Here is a 22526-nt window from a genome sequence, read left to right as displayed (position 1 = left end):
CAAAATTCACATTTTGAGAATTTAGCGTACAACTTTTCTTTTCTTAACAAAGTTAAGAGTGCATGCAAGTGTTGGCAATGTTCGATCTGACTTTTTGAATAAATAAGTATATCATCTATGAAAACAATTACAAATTTATCCAAATATGGTTTACAGATCCTGTTCATCATGTCCATAAATGCTGCAGGTGCATTTGTTAATCCAAAGGGCATGACTGTAAACTCATAATGTCCATACCTAGTCCTAAAAGCAGTTTTAGGTATGTCTTCTTCTTGAACCTTTAATTGATGATATCCGGAGCGTAAGTCTATCTTAGAAAAATATTTAGCGCCTTGTAATTGATCAAAGAGATCATCAATCCTAGGTAATGGGTATCGATTCTTAATTGTAACCTTATTCAGCTCTCTATAATCGATACACATTCTCATTGATCCATCTTTCTTTTTCACAAACAACACTGGTGCTCCCCAAGGGGATGAACTAGGTTGTATAAATCCTTCGCTTAGTAATTCATCTAATTGCTTTTTCAATTCTAGCATTTCGGTAGGAGCTAATCGATAGGGTGCTTTGGCTATCGGTGTAGTTCCTGGAATTAGATGAATCCTAAATTCTACCTCCCTATCTGGTGGTAACCCAGGTAAATTTTCCGGAAATACATCTGGGTATTCTGAGACTACAGGAATTTCCTTAAGTTCTTTTCCTTCAGTACAAATGATTACTGAAATCATATATACTATTCCTTGTTTCCGTTCATAATTAGCAACTTTCATTACTGATATGAACTTTAGCGGCTTTCGAGGTTTATCTCCTGTAATCATGATTACTTTCCCAGTAGGTGATTGAATTTCTATAGAGTTTCTATCACAAATGATTTGAGCATGGTTGGCTATTAACCAATCCATTCCTAACACAACATCAAATTCAGCTAATTTCATAGGCAATAGGTTTGTAGCAAATTTATGACCTGAGAGTTCTATTTCTACTTTTTGCAAAACCTGATTGATTTTTACTGAATTCCCATCTACAGTTTCGACTGTAAAAATCTGCCTAACGGTAGTTAAGGGTAACTTAAGAGCTTGACAGAATGAAGTATTTATAAAACTTTGGTTTGCACCAGAGTCAAATAATACTTTTGCATAAACGTTGTGAACTAAAAACGTACCGGCTATCACATCCGGGATGAGCTCTGCTTCTTGAGTAGTTAGCTGGAATGCTCTGGCATTCTTCTTAGTAGCTCCTTCGGTCGCTTTGGGTTTGTTGTCTACGGGTTTGACTAACTTAGGACATTCTGTTTTGAAATGTCCGGCTTCTCCACAATTGTAACAAATTATGGATTTCTTCCTGCAGTTTTCTTCACGATGTCCTGTTGTCTTGCAAAAATTGCAAATTCTATTACATTTTCCAAAATGGTTCTTCCTGCAAATTTTGCAGAACGGCACAGTTGAAGATTGCCCTGTTCCTTTCTTCTTGAAATTACTACTGTAACACCCCCAAAATTCCACCTGCGGAAACCCCGCGAGGCGTGTTACGCATCAGAGTTCGAGCCACCAATCACATTGAACCAATGGTAAATACTTAAATAAAACATGTCATTAATTACTGAAATAAAATGTCAACATATTATCAATTCCCAAAATGTTGTGTAGCGGAAGCATGTAATAAATCGTTTAGCAAATGTTTCATAATAACACTTAAAACCAATGTATCAAATGTAAGATAATCCGAAAGCCTCGATCCATGACCACTCCAGCATTCCCAGATAGCAAGTCCATGTTCCAAGGTTAACGACCTACAAGCATGCAAACAAGTGTGTCAGACTACGCTGGTGAGTTCAAGGTTTTGTTAACGTGTTTTGTTACCAGATGCATGTTAACGTGATTTAGTGTTGTGATACGATGTCGTTCACGTTAGATACCCTAGGGAGTGTGCCCATATGTATCCAGGGAGTGTGTACCCCTTGACGACCGATGCTATGTTGTCTTCGCTAGATACCCTAGGGAGTGTGCCCATATGTATCCGAGGAGTGTGCCTCTAACAACCATAGCGATACCCAGATAATTAGTTCACGCCCGTCCTTACGGCCCGGTGTGAGGTTTCCCACCTAATAGCGCTATCAACTAATTACCCCCATTGCCCTCCAGGCAATCCGATGATAGATCCCATGTTCAATAACCAAAACCGATTAAGTTGTTTACCCAAAGTTTCCCTTCCAAATGTTTACCAGTTGTCCCAAACCACCGGGACGCATGCTTGAGAAAATGCAATGAACTCACCTTGATTTGCTCGGTATGTTACAGTAAGTGCTCACAAACAATCAGTCAAGTCCTACGGTACGTATATGTATATGATCAGTTGTTATTCACAAAGTTGGCACGTATGTGTAATCACAAAGGACAATGCATCGATGATCACCAAGTAGCACATTGTACGCATTCGAATTCATATAAGTCATGCGTGTCACTTAACAGCAGTTAAATATCTCAGTTGACTTCTAATAATGTTAAATCAGGTTACTGTGCAAGTATTCAAGTTGGCGAAACAGAACTTGGCGAATCACATAACTGGCGAAACACATGTTTGACGAAACACTTGTGTTTCGTCAACAACCCTTTGGCGAATCAAAATTCTATTTCGTTGATTATTCCTTGGCGAAACACATTCCTGTTTCGTCAAGAGTTCCATTCCGTCAAGCCTTCACATTCGCCAACATTCTATTACGCCAAACATCCTAATTCGCCAAACATCCTAATTCGTCAAGCAGCAGTTACGTCAACATATCAGTTACGCAATCATCACAGAAAACCCTAATCATTCTAACAGCCGTTATCAACGTTCAACCATACAATCGTTGATCACATAATCATCATCTAATCCTCATACAACAATCATTACCCAGAAACATACGGAGTCATTATCATAAAGAAATCGATCAATACCGCACATCATCATCCATTTAACACAAAATCAGCAGGGTATAACTATGTACAGATTCATAACATGTAACGCGTATTCATTCCGTATACATCAATAAGTTTTGCAACACTAAATCAACACTATAGACCATAGCCTAGTCAAAATCATCAACCAAAACATGATCACGGTTATAATCTAGCATGATTCTTCATGGTTACAAACAAGAACAGTAATGGATGATATAAACAAACATTCACACATAGAAAAACACTAACCGTAAAGAACAAGGAAGCAACTAGATCGGTTCGGGGCTTCGGGTATGCGAGATCGCCGTCACAGAGCAAGGGAGTTCTAGGGTTTCGGTAGTTTTGATAAAAGTGACGAATGAACAGAGAGTTCGGTACATATGCAATTACGTAACGTGTTGGGCCCTTACTGGGCCTCGACGAGACTGGGCCGACGAAACAGGCTTTGTTTCGTCGAATGGTTCTTGGCGAATCACAATCCTGATTCGTTGAGATGTGCTTGGCGAAACACACTTGTGTTTCGTCGAGTTGTTGTTCAAGAGTTAACAGTTTAAGACTAAGTTTTCTGATAAGTCACATGTAATACATATACAATCAAACACAAAACCAAGCAAACACAATTCGTTTCATTATAACATAACGTGTGTAGTTACAAGTCAATAAATCAAATACTAACAGTCAAAGTCAACGTGCATTTAATGTGAAAGTGAAGGTCGAAAACTCGAGTTGTCACATCATCCCCAACTTGAAAGAAATTTCGTCCCGAAATTTGATAGGCCATCCGCAACACAATGCGATGCTAATCAAGATGACTGTGCGTTTTCCGCGGGTGGCACATCATCCCCAACTTGAATGGGAATTTCGTCCCGAAATTCACTAGTTACATGAGATGCAAAATTGCTAGGCTTGGTCTTGTCTTTGGGAAATAAGTGTGGATACTTGCGTTCCATCTGGTCCTCGCGTTCCCACGTGAACTCCGGACCACGTCTTGAGTTCCAACGAACTCTCACAATGGGTATACGACTATGCTTACGCACTTTAACTTCCCGATCCATAATCTCAATAGGTTCTTCGACAAACTGTAACTTATCATCTATTTTCAGCTCTTGAAATGGTACAACTAGTGTTTCGTCAACCAAACACTTCTTTAACTGCGACACGTGAAATACATCGTGAACATTACCCAACTCAGCAGGTAATTCCAACCTGTAAGCTACCTTTCCAATTCGTTCCAGAATTTTGAAGGGTCCTACGTAACGGGGGTTTAGTTTGCCGCGTTTCCCAAAACGCACCACACCCTTCCAGGGTGAGACCTTTAGCATAACGCGATCATTAACTTCAAATTCCAACGGTTTACTACGCTTGTCAGCGTAGCTTTTCTGGCGGTCGCGAGCTGCGGCCATACGGTTTCGGATCTGCACAATGCTTTCTGACGCTTCAAGCACAAACTCAGGGCCTGTGATCTGACTATCACCCACCTCAAGCCAGCAGAGAGGTGAACGACATTTCCGTCCGTACAGTGCTTCGAACGGAGCTGCCTTAATACTTGTATGGTAGCTGTTGTTGTAGGAGAACTCTATCAATGGCAAGTGTTTCTCCCACCCCTTCCCGAAATCAATTACACATGCCCGCAGCATGTCTTCCAGTGTCTGGATGGTGCGCTCGCTTTGACCATCCGTCTGCGGGTGATAAGCGGTACTCATGTCGAGTTGGGAACCGAACGATTTATGCATTGACTGCCATAACTCTGAAGTGAAACGCGGATCTCGATCTGAGATGATAGAAGTTGGTACCCCATGCCTAGAGACGACCTCTTTAAGATAAACCGCTGCTAGTTGCGAAAATTTGTCTGTCTCCTTGATTGCTAAGAAATGTGCTGACTTCGTGAGACGATCAACAATCACCCAAATGGTATCGTTTCCGGCCTGAGTTCTTGGTAGTCCTGTCACGAAATCCATGGCGATCTGTTCCCACTTCCATGTGGGTATCTCTGGTTGCTGCAGTGGACCTGAGGGCTTTTGATGTTCCGCCTTGACTTTAGCACAAGTCAAACATTTACTGACGTATGTTGCTATATGGGCTTTCATGCTAGGCCACCAGTATGTAGTTTTCAAGTCGTGGTACATCTTATCTGATCCAGGATGTACGGAGTAACGTGACTTATGTGCCTCATCCATTACAAGTTGTCGTAAGTCACCATAGAGTGGAACCCAGATGCGTCCAGTTACGTAGTAAGCACCGTCTCCCTTTTGTTCTAGTCGTTGCCTTGAGCCGTGTAAAGCTTCAGCTTGAACATTCTCTAGTTTCAACGCTTCTAACTGAGCGTTTCGTATCTGGGAAGGAAGGTTGGACTGGATCGTGAGTTGCAATGCTCGCACACGCCTAGGTGCATTATCCTTCCTGCTGAGGGCGTCAGCTACAACGTTCGCCTTGCCCGGATGATACTTGATGGCACATTCATAGTCGTTCAATAATTCAACCCATCGCCGTTGCCGCATATTCAATTCTTTCTGGTCGAAGATATGCTGAAGACTCCTATGGTCGGTGTAGATGGTGCATTTGGTACCGTACAGATAGTGCCTCCAGATCTTCAACGCAAATACCACCGCTCCTAACTCCAGGTCGTGTGTCGTGTAGTTTTTCTCGTGAATCTTCAACTGACGAGAAGCATAAGCTATCACCTTCTCGCGTTGCATCAACACGCAACCGAGACCCTGAATCGAAGCATCACAATATACCACAAAATCGTCAGTGCCCTCTGGTAATGACAAGATTGGTGCGCTGCAAAGTTTCTGTTTTAACAACTGGAAGGCCTCTTCCTACTTCGTTCCCCAAGAGTACGCCGTGTTCTTCTGTGTCAGCGAGGTGAGGGGTTGCGCGATTTTCGAGAAATCTTTAATAAACCTCCGATAATATCCAGCGAGACCGAGAAATTGTCGCACCTCAGAGGGAGTCTTTGGTGCCGCCCAATTCTTAACTGCATCCACCTTCGCAGGATCTACATGTATCCCTTTTTCGTTAACGACATGGCCAAGGAAATGCACTTCCCGAATCCAGAAATCGCACTTGGAAAACTTTGCCTACAACTGTTCCCTTCTCAAAAGTTCCAAGATGAGACGTAGGTGACGTTCGTGATCCTCCCTGTTCTTGGAATAGACTAGGATGTCATCAATAAACACTATAACAAACTCGTCGAGGTATGGCTTACATACGCGGTTCATGAGATCCATGAAAACCGCTGGTGCATTAGTCAATCCAAACGGCATAACCAAAAACTCATAGTGTCCGTAGCGCGTTCGAAAAGCCGTCTTGGGAATATCTTCTTCTCTAACCCTCACCTGGTGTTAACCCGATCTTAGGTCAATCTTTGAATAGAAACTTGACCCTTGCAGCTGGTCAAACAAGTCGTCAATGCGTGGTAACGGATAGCGGTTCTTAATGGTCACCTTGTTGAGCTCTCGATAATCAATACACATACGGAATGACCCGTCTTTCTTCTTTACGAACAGAACTGGGCTCCCCAAGGCGAAGAACTGGGTCGAATGAAACCCCTATCCAACAATTCTTGTAGTTGGTTAGACAGCTCCTGTAACTCACCAGGGGCCAACCGGTATGGAGCTCGAGCAATTGGGGCCGCCCCTGGCGCCAGATCAACCTGAAATTCTACTTGACGGTGAGGAGGTAACCCTGGTAACTCCTCTGGGAACACATCAGCGAATTCTCGCACCACTGGTAGATCCTCGATCTTTCTTTCTTCAGACTGAGCGTTGGTAACTAACGCTAACATTGCAGGATACCCCTTTTGTAGATATTGTTGTGCACGCATGGCCGAGATAATACCAACCATCGTCCCACTACGATGCCCTTGAACTAATAATGACTCCCCATCAGGAAGAGGAATACGCACAATCTTCTCCTTACACAAAATTTCTGCTTGGTGCTTAGACAACCAATCCATGCCTACCACTATGTCGAAACTACCGAGCGTAACGGGAAGGAGGTCAATATCAAACACCTGACCCACGAGATCTAATTTGCACCCGAAAAGGACATTCGAGGCTTCTATTGTCTTACCATCTGCTAGTTCTACTACTTGTTTAACTTCTAAAGGTGTTGGGGTTATCCCTAATCGTTGACTAAACTCTAGGGACACATAACTCCAATCGGCACCCGAATCAAATAATACAGAAGCAATACGATTGTTAACAGGAAACGTACCAGTTACAACGTTGCCGTCATTCCTGGCATCCCCTGCTCCAAGCTGGAACACTCTGCCTCGAGCACCATTTCCCCCATTGTTGCCGTTGTTGTTGTTGTTGTTTCCAGCATTGTTGTTATTCGGGCGGTTGTTGTCGTTAGCGTTCTGGTTTAACTGAGGGCAATCCCGCTTAAAGTGACCCTCGTCACCACACTGATAGCACCCCTTCCTGAAACCCTGGTTCTGCTGGGGTGGTTGTCCCTGTTGTCTCTGATTCTGCTGGTTTTGTTGCTGCTGGTGTTTGGGCTGTGGGGCCCTACAATCCCTGGCCTCATGGCCCGCCTTACCACACCTGTTACATATCCGACTACACGACCCGAAATGATGATAGCCACACTTGTTACATCGTGGCTTCTTCCCTGCATACGAACCCTGACTGTGGCCACTTCCTTGGCCTTGATTGACAGAAGACGACTGGCTGATGCTGCGGTTGTTGTTGTGGTCTGGCCTTTTCTGAGTCTGACCAGCACTAGAGGCTTTATCTTAATCACTCCACTTCCGCTTGTTATCATTAGCGGATACAGTGGCAGTGGTGGTAGCAGCAGTGGCTGAAATGCGCGGGGGTAACGAATTGCTCTCGACCTCTTGGTCCACAATCTTATGAGTCAGACGAACAATCTGTGTTAAATCATTGAGATGGGCTGCAGTGACCAAACTCTTCACACGCGGAGGCAACCCTTTGATGAATAACTCAATCATCCGAGACATAGGCCGGGACAAGTTCGGGCACATGTCGGCCAGTTCATACGATCGCTTCACATACGCTTCGACTTCAGATCCAACCATCTTCAAGTCATAGTACTCATTTTCCAACTTCTGGACCTCGTCCCGAGGACAATACTCTTCCCGAATCAGCTCTTTAAAGTCATCCCAAGTTGTAGCATTCGCTGCCTCGATGCCCAACAGTTGGACTTGGGCATTCCACCACGTTAGGGCACCATCCGCCAAGGTACCCGCAGCATATTTCACCCTGTCCCCAGCGGGACAGTTACAGATAGCAAACACAGACTCTGCTTTCTCGAACCACCTCAGAAGTCCCACAGCCCCTTCTGTCCCGGTGAAGGTCTGTGGCTTACAGTCCATAAACATTTTGAACGTACACGCAGGCTGGTTGGGTTGAGGTTGCGCTTGCTGACCTAAATGACGAAAGGAAACACGTTACAGGAGTGAAAGGACGTGTATGCGATATAAGAGTAAGAGTACTTGGTACATTCCGTACCAGCTTGATAGGCTGCTAAAGCCTCAGCCACACGGGTGTTGATGAGGTCAGTCAACTCAGCCTGAGTCATGTTGATGTTGCCACATCCGTGTCCTCGTCCACTCATGATTCTAAATATAGAGATGAACCGATTCAGGAAATCGAAACGAGATGGATATCAAGTATCATGTCGATATCTACGTACTACCAAGTTCACACATAATAAGGCAGAACCCTTCTCACGCTCAATAAGCCTCACTGGGACTTGCACGCACCCCGCGTTATTATTAAGTGTGCACCGATAATAATAAGGCAATTTGCATACTTATCTCAGTGCCTCTTAGCTTGCGCTCGAAGTTTCCCCCGTTTAAACAACACAGCAGGTGGTATCACAGGTCTATAGTTCATATGAGTCGAAGTGTAGTGTTACACTATCAAGTCACTATGGTGTTAAATGCTTCAGTTCATATACGTTCTGAGTGTGTGACTGATAAGCAAGCAATGTATAAAGTGAGAGAGAGACGAACCTTGTAATCTGGAGCTAAGTGTCATGATCGATTTTCGAGGTTGTTCGGTTATAGTCTGGTTTTACAAAACGTTTTAAAACCTAGTTCACTATAACCAGTGGCTCTGATACCAAACTGTAACACCCCCAAAATTCCACCTGCGGAAACCCCGCGAGGCGTGTTACGCATCAGAGTTCGAGCCACCAATCACATTGAACCAATGGTAAATACTTAAATAAAACATGTCATTAATTACTGAAATAAAATGTCAACATATTATCAATTCACAAAATGTTGTGTAGCGGAAACATGTAATAAATCGTTTAGCAAATGTTTCATAATAACACTTAAAACCAATGTATCAAATGTAAGATAATCCGAAAGCCTCGATCCATGACCACTCCAGCATTCCCAGATAGCAAGTCCATGTTCCAAGGTTAACGACCTACAAGCATGCAAACAAGTGTGTCAGACTACGCTGGTGAGTTCAAGGTTTTGTTAACGTGTTTTGTTACCAGATGCATGTTAACGTGATTTAGTGTTATGATACGATGTCGTTCACGTTAGATACCCTAGGGAGTGTGCCCATATGTATCCGGGGAGTGTGTACCCCTTAACGACCGATGCTATGTTGTCTTCGCTAGATACCCTAGGGAGTGTGCCCATATGTATCCGAGGAGTGTGCCTCTAACAACCATAGCGATACCCAGATAATTAGTTCACGCCCGTCCTTACGGCCCGGTGTGAGGTTTCCCACCTAATAGCGCTATCAACTAATTACCCCCATTGCCCTCCAGGCAATCCGATGATAGATCCCATGTTCAATAACCAAAACCGATTAAGTTGTTTACCCAAAGTTTCCCTTCCAAATGTTTACCAGTTGTCCCAAACCACCGGGACGCATGCTTGAGAACATGCAATGAACTCACCTTGATTTGCTCGGTATGTTACAGTAAGTGCTCACAAACAATCAGTCAAGTCCTACGGTACGTATATGTATATGATCAGTTGTTATTCACAAAGTTGGCACGTATGTGTAATCACAAAGGACAATGCATCGATGATCACCAAGTAGCACATTGTACGCATTCGAATTCGTATAAGTCATGCGTGTCACTTAACAGCAGTTAAATATCTCAGTTGACTTCTAACAATGTTAAATCAGGTTACTGTGCAAGTATTCAAGTTGGCGAAACAGAAGTTGGCGAATCACATAACTGGCAAAACACATGTTTGACGAAACACTTGTTTCGTCAACAACCCTTTGGCGAATCAAAATTCTATTTCGTTGATTATTCCTTGGCGAAACACATTCCTGTTTCGTCAAGAGTTCCATTCCGTCAAGCCTTCACATTCGTCAACATTCTATTACGCCAAACATCCTAATTCGCCAAACATCCTAATTCGTCAAGCAGCAGTTACGTCAACATGTCAGTTACGCAATCATCACAGAAAACCCTAATCATTCTAACAGCCGTTATCAACGGTCAACCATACAATCGTTGATCACATAATCATCATCTAATCCTCATACAGCAATCATTACCCAGAAACATACGGAGTCATTATCATAAAGAAATCGATCAATACCGCACATCATCATCCATTTAACACAAAATCAGCAGGGTATAACTATGTACAGATTCATAACATGTAACGCGTATTCATTCCGTATACATCAATAAGTTTTGCAACACTAAATCAACACTATAGACCATAGCCTAGTCAAAATAAACAACCAAAACATGAACACGGTTATAATCTAGCATGATTCTTCATGGTTACAAACAAGAACAGTAATGGATGATATAAACAAACACTCACACGTAGAAAAACACTAACCGTAAAGAACAAGGAAGCAACTAGATCGGTTCGGGGCTTCAGGTATGCGAGATCGCCGTCACAGAGCAAGGGAGTTCTAGGGTTTCGGTAGTTTTGATAAAAGTGACGAATGAACAGAGAGTTCGGTACATATGCAATTACGTAACGTGTTGGGCCCTTACTGGGCCTCGACGAGACTGGGCCGACGAAACAGGCTTTGTTTCGTCGAATGGTTCTTGGCGAATCACAATCCTGATTCGTTGAGATGTTCTTGGCGAAACACACTTGTGTTTCGTCGAGTTGTTGTTCAAGAGTTAACAGTTTAAGACTAAGTTTTCTGATAAGTCACATGTAATACATATACAATCAAACACAAAACCAAGCAAACACAATTCGTTTCATTATAACATAACGTGTGCAGTTACAAGTCAATAAATCAAATACTAACAGTCAAAGTCAACGTGCATTTAATGTGAAAGTGAAGGTCGAAAACTCGAGTTGTCACATCATCCCCAACTTGAAAGAAATTTCGTCCCGAAATTTGATAGGCCATCCGCAACACAATGCGATGCTAATCAAGATGACTGTGTGTTTTCCGCGGGTGTCACAACTACTATTACCCATCCTAAATCCTTGGGTAATTTTCTGAGCTAGTTCCTTTTTCCTATCTTCATCCCTTGTGCGTATCAGTTCATCAGTTAGGGTGTTAGCTAATTCTACTGCATCGTCAATAGTGCGAGGTCTCGCAGCCTTAACGATATTTCGAATTTCGCTAATTAATCCCCAAATATAGCGAGAAATGAGTACCGGTTCTGGTGAAGCCAGGTTAGGTACCACTCTAGCATATTCGAAGAATGTTGAAGTATAACCACAACAATCCACACCTAACATCTGATGAGTTAGGAACTTATTTGCCATTTGTTCCTTTTCATACTCAGGACAGAATTTTCTTTCTACCAGATTCTTGAATTCTTCCCAAGTCATAGCATAAGCCCTATTTCTTCCTTTAGCTTGTAACACAGTGTTCCACCATTCGAGTGCTCCTTCTTTACACAGATTCGATGCGTACATGACCTGATCATCTTTGGCACACTTACTTATTGCAATTACTGCTTCGGTTTTCTCGAACCAACGTTGCGATGCAGTTGCCCCTTCATTTCCTGCAAATTCAGTGGGTTTACAAGCAAGAAATTCTTTGAAAGTGCAACCAGGTGTTGCAGCCTTCCGTTTCTTAGGGAGCGGCGTGTGCTGGGATTCATTATCATGATTAGCATGATTATTGCCCCCGTTTATACTATTACTGAACTTATCTTCAATAGTATGTTTACTAGGAATAATTTGTTGCGGTTCGATTGGATTTTTCACAGCAGCAACAAATGCTGGAATAGCGTTGGCTATCCCTTGAGCAACAATATTTTCAATATCTTGTCTAGTCATATATTGATCTCCTGGATGTTGCTCCGATTGATTAACCTCATTTACTGGTTCATTACCACTATTTGCCATCTGATGAGATATAATAATTTTTATTAGTATTTGATAAATAGTAATCATATATACAAACAATTCACAATGCACATAAAGTCAAAACTATCGATTTCTCGATTCCATTTCATATCCGTTATAGTATGCATCACTACACACAGATATTTTACAAAGTTTTATTTGGAGTTATGTTACAGATTGATTTCACTATTTACTATACTATTACACAACTATAGTTTTACCATCTTCCTATCCTTCACCATTTGTTGTTCTAAAAACGCATTTCCCTTTCATCATACTTCCAAGCAATCTGTCCCCCTATCTCCCTGATTCTATTCCCTGCATCCACCAACTCTTCACCGAAATGGCGAAGTTCAGCCATATTCTCAGTGCTCATTGGTGGATTAGGTAGGGGTTCTGGGTCGAATTGCGGAAGGAAGGAATAAGGGTCGTTGACAATATTTTGAAATTGCCAATCATTTGTCCACCATTCTTCCATTTCTACAGGTTGGGCGTGGACTATTGGGTCTGGGATTGCTGGTGCAAAATTCATAGGGAGTGGATTTTCACTAGGATAGGTAAAAACATTTGTATTGACAGGCTGAATAGTTTCACAGTTTGCCAATAGAAAATCTATTTTATCCTGAAAAGTTATTCCCTGGTTTTGGTTGTGATTGGAGCTCTCTCCGATTTCTATGTGAGTTGGTCTAGAACCTTGTCCTACTTCCATTTCTATTTCTTTAGAATATTCCTCAAACTGTATTTCCATTTGCCTAGAATCTTTCTTAACTTCAGTTTCCATCTCTTGCTGTTTAGAACTCTCCTTAATTACAATTTCTTTTCCTTTTTCTAAAGGGTTGTTTATTTTAGTAAGTTTCGGAACTGGCTTTTTCCTACGAATACGACTACCCCATACATAATTCTTCTTTTTCTTTCGTTTTGGCTTTGTCAAGGGTGGAGTATGGAATTCTACAGGTTGGTCCACATCAGCAAAGTATCCAGTAAACTCTTGGGAAACTTCTATATTCACCGGGTACAGATTGAGTTTCTGAAAAGCTTCAGATATCTCGCTCATGCTGTGTAACATATATGCAAAATGCACAAAAATATTAAGTTAAAACTTTGGAACAAAGTTTAACAAATAAACATCGAAGTTTTATTGCACACTATTTGTACAAAATACAGGAAAGAACACACTCAGGTTTATCTATTTATTTACTTACTGAGAAGTGCTATTACTAGATTTAAAGTATTTTAAAGATTTGCATTTTCTGCTACAGTAGCTAGCATATATAAATTTGCCCATTTTTCATCTAGCTTATCTTCCCAAGGTGATTTATTGATTAAATCCTGGGTTTCCTTTTTAATCCTCTTTTCTCGGATTTGCTCCTTACTTTTCTTAATAATCATACTCCTTTTTCTAGGAGAAAGTGGGTTCTCATACTGTGCTTTACGCACAAATATTCCTTCTTCAGGAATTGTAGGGAGCTTTGAAAATTTAGTTTTAGATGAACTTCCTTCTTCGTAAATTGACCTATCTAATTTAAGATGGATATCTTGCAGCTTTTGCTTACCCATACTGTAACTAACAATTAATCAGTTTAAAATAGAAACACATAATCACAGAATAGTAATCAGGAAAAATTAAGTATCGTTTAAATACTTAATTAGCTTAACTCAGTGGCTCTGATACCACCTCATTTCTGTCACGGCCCCCGACCCGGTTTTACCCGTTTCAGGAGCCGCGGGACAGAAATCCCGTGATATTTATTTATGTGATTTTAGCAGCGGAAATTTTAACATCAGGATCGTTGTAAAGCTAAAAACTTTTCTCCGATTATTTTTATTTTACAATTCGGGATAAAACCCCGACAATTTACAATACATAAGTTTTAATGATAAATTCTTTTTTCAAAACATATTTCTCTATTTTATACTGAGCCATTATTTTAAGCTTCAAATGCTCCTCAGCACTTTTCCTGATTTACAGTAGATCACCTGAAACATGTTTGAAAAAGATTTTGTCAGCGGGAAATACTGAGTGAATCATTCATTTTATTGAAAAGACACATTTATTATAATTCACAGTGTTAAGATCTTTTACGCATGTTTCTGATATCAACCAACTACCCATAGTATTTGTCACTCGACCGGATCTGTGACAGTGGTCATATCACCATTGGCTGCCCCAATGAATGACGTAGATCAATTAAATTAGGTTCGCCCACCTAAAATGATTTAAACTGTAGTAATGTGCACAATACCCCACATACTGGCTGTAATTTGGTGATTACATCAACTTAACCACTGTAATTACAATTCTGAAAAATAATTTGGAGTATTGTAAAACAGTTGATAAAAAGAGAATGACTCACATTGCAGATTTAATATGGATAGAATATGATTTAGCCCTGTTAACCTAATTTCAACAATAATGCACACAAAACCGGGTTAGTGATCAATACAGCAGTTACGATAACTCACGAAATCAAATTCTCACAATGAACGGCAAAGTGCAATACTTAAACATTCATCGATTTAACGACGAACGACAAAGTATAACCCTAATGTGGGCGGCACTTAAACATTCTTTTGATATATTGATCTCGGAAAATGAATCGTAATAGCGATCGAGTGATTACCCTGTTTTGTGGCAGCAATTCGAAAGCAGTGTGGGTGTTTAATTGTAGTAAAACGACCTTAACTCGACGTACAGACAACTATTTTACGTCGTTTCAACTCCCAGATTCAAGTCCCAAGGCCCTCTATTTATACTGAAAAATGGCATCTCCCGCGTGTCGCGGCAGAATTCGGGGAACCTCCCGCGTATCGCCTGGGATTCCAATTTAGGGTAGGGTAGGTTTCGTGTCCAGTAGCTTGGGTGAGTTGACAGTTTTGTTAAATTCAACTTGGACAACGAATAATAAGGATAATATCGATTAGGGTTTAACCCCCCTGAGTTTTAGGGGCCCTGATCCTGATTCCAATTGTTCCGAAAATTTTAGGGTTAGTGCGAAATTACTTGGGTGTCTCAATTAGGGTTTCCTTATTGACTAATTATCACTCAAATTATTAATTTTAAGGAGAGTTGTTACAGGTGTGACCTTCTCAATTTCACTCGGGGTTTGAACATTCCGTTTTTCTTCATAAAAATCTTTTACCCCTTTGGTCTTACCCTCGACTATTTTTCCAAAAACATGTTTCACTGTTCCATTAAATGCTTTTTCGACATCAAATTCTTTCTTCTCAGAATAGAATTGATTCGAAATTTCCATTTTACCAACTTTTGATTTTAAATTTTCAGCCCTCAATGTTGGAAAATTGACATCATCAAATGAAGGAACTGAATTATCACTTTTAACCTCAACTTGTGGCTCTTCTGACTTTGATGAGTCAGATTCATTGCCAGGTTTCACATCTGATTTCTTAACAACCCATGTTTGGTTGTTAAGACTTACCCTTCTTTTGTAAAACCTTTTCGAACACTCACCAACTTCATATGTTGAATTTTTAAACACTTTGAATTTTTCAGTTGGTGGTTCAATTTTATCAACAACTTTTTCTTTGAGTTTAGAAACAACTTCCTGTTTTGTGTTGGTTGCCTTTGGACAGTTCCAGGCGATGTGACCAACTTCTTGACATCTATAACAGGTTCTTGTCTCCTTTTTCTGATGAACTCCATTCTTCATTCCCTCTTGCTTCTTAGCAAGGAATTCTTTGTTCGATTGCTTCTAGAATGAGTTCTTTTTCTCCTCTTCAGAACTTGGAACTTGTTCCTGAAACAAATTTTGTTTTTCGTTTAAAATTTTTCATATTTTTATGATTTTTTGCATCAAAACCCAAACCTTTCTCTTTGAAATTACCGTTATGGTTTGGTTTCTTTTGAAAACTAGAACCAGAATTGTAACCTTTTTTCTTATTCGATCTTCGTTGGACTCTTGAAGTGTATTTTTTAGGTCTTTCAGTAAGATTTACATCTTTTATTTCAGAAATATTAATTTCTGTTAATTTGAAAACCTTTTGAATCTTTTCAATTTGAACACTTCTTATTGGAAATTCTTTATCAGAATATAATTTGTCTGAATCATTCAAAGTAGATGCCACTTTGATTGATTCGTCATTCAAATTAGATTTTGATAACATGAATTCTTTATTGCAAACCCTTTTGACTGATGATTTTGAACTATTGACCGACGAACTCGAACTTTCAGATTCAGACTTTGACTCTGACTCTTCATCCTTATCCAACACCTGATCAACCACTTTCTTTATTAACTCAGACTCATGATCAGTGTCAGACGATATGAACGTGACGTCAATGTTTTCTGGTAACTCATCAGTTGTTCCAGACTTTATATTGAATGCCTTTTTGACTTGCTCCTCATTTGGTTTTCTGGGAGAATAACCTTCCCAGATCGGAGGTGGACACTTGTTATAACTTGCACTTTGTTTCTTACCAGTATCCTTCTCTTCAGTCTTTTTATCTTGAAACGCTTCAAAACTTGTAACAGTCGGATAAATTCAGTTAATCAAATAATCAGAACTTGAATAACTTTGCAACAATCGTCTGATTCTTTCATTTTCTATCTTTTCTGTCTCCAACTCTTGCTTCAATTTTGCACATTCTTCAATGTAATGATTGATAGCATTCTGCTTAGACATCATCACTGCATTCATCATGGTTAAAGCATCTTCTCTTTTAGAATTTGTCTTTTGCAGACTATTCACTGTTTTGTTCAACACATCATACGACTCTTTCACGTAATTGACATCAAACAATAATTTTCTTTCATCTTGTCAAGCTCACTATGTCACACCTCGAAATATCAGAGCTGGCATGACTGGACCGGTATCTTCATTGCACAGCGGAAGCAAATAAGCTAAGACTTCTCGAAAATGAACCCCGCTAAGTACTCGAATTCCCATGGGTTCTCCTATTCCAACCGTTCCATAGTTTTGAAAATGCAACCTGAGAAAGAAACATGGGAAAAATCAACATAAAGTTGAGCGAGTTCATAGTTTGTTTTGAAAAGATTTAATATAAATCTTTTTGATAACCGGTTTTAAAGTTGTTGAGAAAATATAGAAAAATCATTTTCTCGGCATAATATATGAAAAACTGTGAGTCTAGCCCACGAGAGTCTTTGTGCATTGCACGAGAGAGAAAGGGCCGAGCCCAAACGAACCTTTGTAAGCAGGATCAGCGCGTCCTCTTACTTAGGTATAATTTGAAAAGCGTTACCAAAGTTTGTAAATCCATGTATTTGTGAGTTTCCATCAAATGAATCTTAAAAACATTTGAAAATTTGAGTATCAAAAGCTGGTATGTAAGCGTCTATGAACAGATCATTAATGTTTTGCAAGGACATTAATATGTGTGGCAACATAGGAAGCACTCAACCCTAGCGGATTCCCCCCGGTCCACCCGGTTAGAACAACAAAAGCACTACATGGGCCACACAACGACCCAAGAGTGTGGCTCGCTACACCCGATAGATCTACCACTTTTGCCCTCGGTCTTATACAAGATTAATGGCACTTAAGAGAGATTACTATTCGCTCACCTGATCTAACAGTTCATTCCTTGGCTTAACCATACCCTAGCTAACGTATAATGTGTGAGTTATTCATGTCCTTGGGCCTCTGCCCATGTCCTTGGGCCTTTGCCCACGTCATTTGTGTTATTAAAACTCATGCATGTTTCGAAAAACACTTATGTTTTCATAAAACCGGTATGTTTAGTATAATCTTTTCGTAAACCATTTGAGTTCGTTGAAATTCTGTCGCAAAATGGTTTATAAATATGTGATATTGATTTATCGAAACCTTGTGTGATTTTGCAAAACTTGCATGTCTTTCCACCCCCGAAAACATTTTATAAAAAAATGTAAAACAGTGAAAAGTGGGGGTTATGAACTCACCTTGACATTCCTGTGCAATGCTAGCTTAGCGTGATTCCGTAGTGTTGTTCCAAGAACGTGTATTTAGCTAGCGTGCAACTACGACATTCCTACGAAGGAATATTTATAAGTTTTCTAATAAAACAACATAGTCAAACTACGTGTCCGAGCTCTACCGAGTCGTTAACTAAACGACTCTAAGGTAGTGTTATCTTGGCTTAGAATTGCCATTCTATAGTTATTCGAGATCGACTTAGTTTTCGAGTGATTTAGAATATCTATTTTATATGTATATATCCAAATATACTTACGAAATCGTGTTAGTCATCGCGAATAAAAAGCGTAGATAATTATATATATAGGTCTTTGTTATTGAATCGAGTCGGTTAATGATATCGTTTGTTATAATCTTACGGCAAGGTGTCATGCTTCGAGTAAAGATGTTTAAAATAAATATAAATAATTATATTTATTTTATAAAAGTATACGAATTTCGTAAACTAGTAGCTCGTGTTTTGTCGAGATGTTATAACTTTGTTTTGGTAACTCATAAATCGTCGCCAAAAGTATAGATATACTTTATATTTATTTAGCGAAAAGACTTTGATAGGCGTCGCTTATACAATATAGATATGTTTGGTATTTTGGATTTTTAAGAAAATCGGACAGAGTTTCCTCTGCTTTTCGAATAACCCCGACAACACAAGTTGTCGTTATTTTGTCAAAATTCAACCATCTAATAATATTTCAACACAATGTAATAGTAATATGTATAGTTTCGTCAAAAGTATCAAAACATGACTAATATATGGTCGAAGCGGGTCGAGAGCTCGGTCGCGTATAACTATAATTTTCATAGCAACGAAATAGATAAAAAAAGGGAATTTCGCGTCGTTTAAACTTCATTACCGGGCTTGCGTTGACCGAGTTTTGACCCGATAGTTGACCATCTTTGACCAATCAAAATCTGACTTTGACCGAACCGAACCCGTTGACCAGTTCTGACCCGAACCGAAACTGTAGTTTAACTAGCTTTGACTGAACTTTGACCCGCTTAATCTGAACCCGAATCGAACCGTGACCCGACATGAATCTGAACCGAGCCAAACCCAGTTGATGTTAACTCCAATAAATCTGAACAAGACTATCAACCACCACATTCTAATGTTAATTCCAATGTCTGAACAAGACTGTGAACGAAACAAAAAAAAAAATGAAAATCTTGAGCAAACAAAATACCTTTGACCGATGTCGACGTACACTAGACGAGGTTCATCGGAGCTCCAAGTTACCAGAGAACAATTTGCTCAGATTTGGAGCACGTGCAGGTCCGATACAAGCTCAACACTTGCTGCCGTCGGACATCACTGTCGAAAACCATCACCACCGCCACTATGGGTGCGGCCGGAACCCTAATCGTGCCGCCGCTGCTACTTGCCGGCTCCTCCTGTGTTTCGCCGGACTTGAAAACGAGAGAGAAGAGGACGAGGGGATGTGAGTGTGGCTGGGTGTTTGTGTGTGGTGGGAGCTCGTGGCTGAAGCTCGACCGGAGCTTTTCCGGTGGCTGGTTCGAAGAAGAGAGGGAGCAGATGAGGTGTGCGGCTGCAAGTTTTAAGGCAAATGAAGAATGAGACTTGAAAATACTTGAATCACCACTTGAAACCCTTGAACTTAGCTTGACTATTGAATAAAACTTAGAAAAACTAATATGTGTGTGTTTGTTGTAGTCGTAGATACAGAGAGAAAGGATGAGGGAATTTGAGTTTTGTTTTGGTAACTTCTCAAATGAAACTGAATGTTTGCATATAAAAGAAAAAAAATAATAATCCATACCCATAGTATATAAAAATAATCATCACCAACATCTCAAATCATATCAAAGAAAATTTTCAAGGCATGGAGATTATGGGGATGGTTGTCGTAGGCTAGGGGGCTAGGGTAGGTCCTCATAATATAAAATACCATACACACATGAGGCAGTTAACTGTCAAATGTTTCAATTTTTTTTCCTTTCTGTTTCCATCAACAAGAAGCATGGCCTCTTTTAATAATTAATGCAAGGCATGTATCCTTGAGTGTTCCATGGAATTTCATTAACAAACAAAACAACATTGAGTTTTCTTTTCTTGTGATGCCATCGACAAACAAGGGTCAAAACTCAACAACTTTGTAAGACTGCGGGGTATGGTGGGGCTTGGGTTGGCCGTGGGTTGGGGCGGGTGATGACACGTGGAATGGGAGCCCCCCCCCCCTCCACTGCCTGGTACGTGTCCGCGGGGTATGGTGGGGCGTGGGTTGGGCTTGGGTTGGGTGCACCGCGTGACAGGGTGGTTTATAAAAAATAAAAATATACAAAATTTAAAAAAATCACACAAACATTTATAAAAAAAAACATACAACTTCATTATTTATAAAATTACATAAACCTAAAAATTACAAAATAAGAAACCTAAAGCGTTAAATAAATTTAAAAAAGGTCCATCTTGTCGAACGCCTTTTTTTCCTTGCCGCGAAACGCTATGTTCGCCACCGCCACCCGGTCCTCGTGGCTTAACTCGCCCCCGGGAACGGCTTCGCAGTAAGCCTTGAAACGGTCGAGCTTGGGACGTAGCTCGCGCCATTTATGTTGGCACGCGTTCATGTTGTGGCGGTCGTTACCGACGTTTAGTCGGTAGGCCGCGAAAGCTTCCGGCCAATATTTGGTTTGGCCCGGTGGCCGCCCCTTCATAGCATCAACGACGCTTGTGACTAGGGCAAGTTCTTCGTGGTGGGTCCAGGATGCCATAGCGGGTTCGTGGGATGTTGGGTTTGTGGTGACCGGCTGGGGCAGCGGGTGGGTTTTGTCGAATTTTTGGGACCACGGTGGGGGTTGGGATGGACCACCCGGTTGGGGTTTGGGGGTATTTATAGAGGATGTTGGGGTTTGGGTGACCGGTTGTGGTGACCGCTTGGCCAAGCCAACGGTTTGAATTTAAAAATTCAAAACTTTTGGGATGGCCCGCTATGACGTGGCGGGGGAGCCAATGATATTCAGCCAACTAGGATGGCCAATCCGCCCCACGCCCGGCTTGAAACCCATGCCCCAAGGGACATGCCGAAACCCATGCCCACCCGGGGTGGTGGCTTGGGCGTTTTACCCACGCCCAAACTCCCGCCCCATACCCCGCAGTCTAAGGAAGTGAATAAACAAAGGTTTAGATTATCCTTGTCATTTTAGTTGCTAGTAAAGTACTAATAAAATTGCTTAAATATTATCTTTCTTTTCTTTTGATCTCTTCGATGGCACATAGGAAAAGAAAAGAAAGAAGAAAAAAAAAATATTGGATTATATAAACTTAGAATCCATGGAGTTTAATGATATTACTAGTTTAATTAAAAGTTGGAAATCTAGTAGCTTGGTTCATGAAACTATAATACATGAAAATTAGAGGCATTCAGCCGTGTTATATACCCGTGCGAGTTCGTGATCTTGAAAACCTTAAAAATTATGTCGGGTGTCATTCTTTTGTTGCGTTCGTTTGTCGGTTGCGAAAAAGAATCGCGTAAATCACGACGGCCGTCGCCTCTCTCTGTTTTTTTTTATCGCTACCGTTTCAACCATGGATATAAAAGTTCGAAAAGGAAGTCAAATATATCATAATATATTAACGTCGAGGTGTAACTTGCGTCCGGTGCTTCCATTTCGTTGTTGATTGTCGGCGTATTCTTGCAGTTGCATTTTTCATTAACGTTTGCACTTTGTGACATTCGATAGCGCTATAAATTCGCAAAACCAAACTCATATGTATAAAATATGCGTGTAAAATTCGTATTTGTCGGCGTAGTTCGTATTTTGTACGACATCAGTTCATTGGCGTTTATCGTTACGCAGTTGTTCCGAAAATTGTCATATGCGCATTGTAATGTCCGATAAGCGTTCGTAGGCATCCAAGAGCCTAATTAAGTTAATTCGTGCTTTAAACGCTATTTATTATTGCTCTAAACGTTTGTTAATCGCGTAATTAAAAAAAGGCGTTAATTACCGGTTGTCACACACTATACTTCTCATCTTTTTCTTCACAATGTTTGCATGGTTCTAAACATTTTAGACACGGTTTTGTAATCTCAACAATTTTTTCAACTTCGATAATCTTTTCAACAACTTTAACTTCTTCATTCTGTTCATGCTTCTTTTCCTGAGCAACATTTTCGTTATTATTCTTTTTCTGTTCTTTTGCTGCTTGCTTCTCCTTTAGTTTCTTTAATCTATCTGCAAAATAAAATTTGAAACTTTCAGGAGATAGTTGAGTTTTTCCAATGTTTATTTGCATTTCTTCTTCATCATCACTGCTATCAGTTAATGATTGATCAAAGACTGTTATCTTTTCTAAGCTTTCTTCTAAAGAAACAGACTCTTCATCTTGACATTTCTAATCATTA

At 40.5% G+C, this 22526-nt stretch overlaps 1 long non-coding RNA gene across 1 annotated transcript; it reads right to left on the bottom strand.

Annotated features, from left to right (window-relative positions):
• Positions 1-15763: 15763 nt before the first annotated feature.
• LOC110882152 lies at positions 15764-20043 on the bottom strand. The gene is made up of 5 exons (XR_002560002.2): positions 19347-20043; positions 19017-19251; positions 18129-18217; positions 16665-17176; positions 15764-15983 (listed from the first exon to the last, which is right to left on the bottom strand). It is a non-coding gene; the product is annotated as an uncharacterized LOC110882152 (long non-coding RNA).
• Positions 20044-22526: the final 2483 nt, after the last annotated feature.

The sequence above is a fragment of the Helianthus annuus genome, chromosome 10, assembly GCF_002127325.2.
Source record: "Helianthus annuus cultivar XRQ/B chromosome 10, HanXRQr2.0-SUNRISE, whole genome shotgun sequence".
NCBI classification, from domain to species: domain Eukaryota; kingdom Viridiplantae; phylum Streptophyta; class Magnoliopsida; order Asterales; family Asteraceae; genus Helianthus; species Helianthus annuus.
The sequence above is the reverse complement of the archived record's forward strand: the minus strand, read 5'-3'. Positions and strand labels throughout refer to the sequence as shown.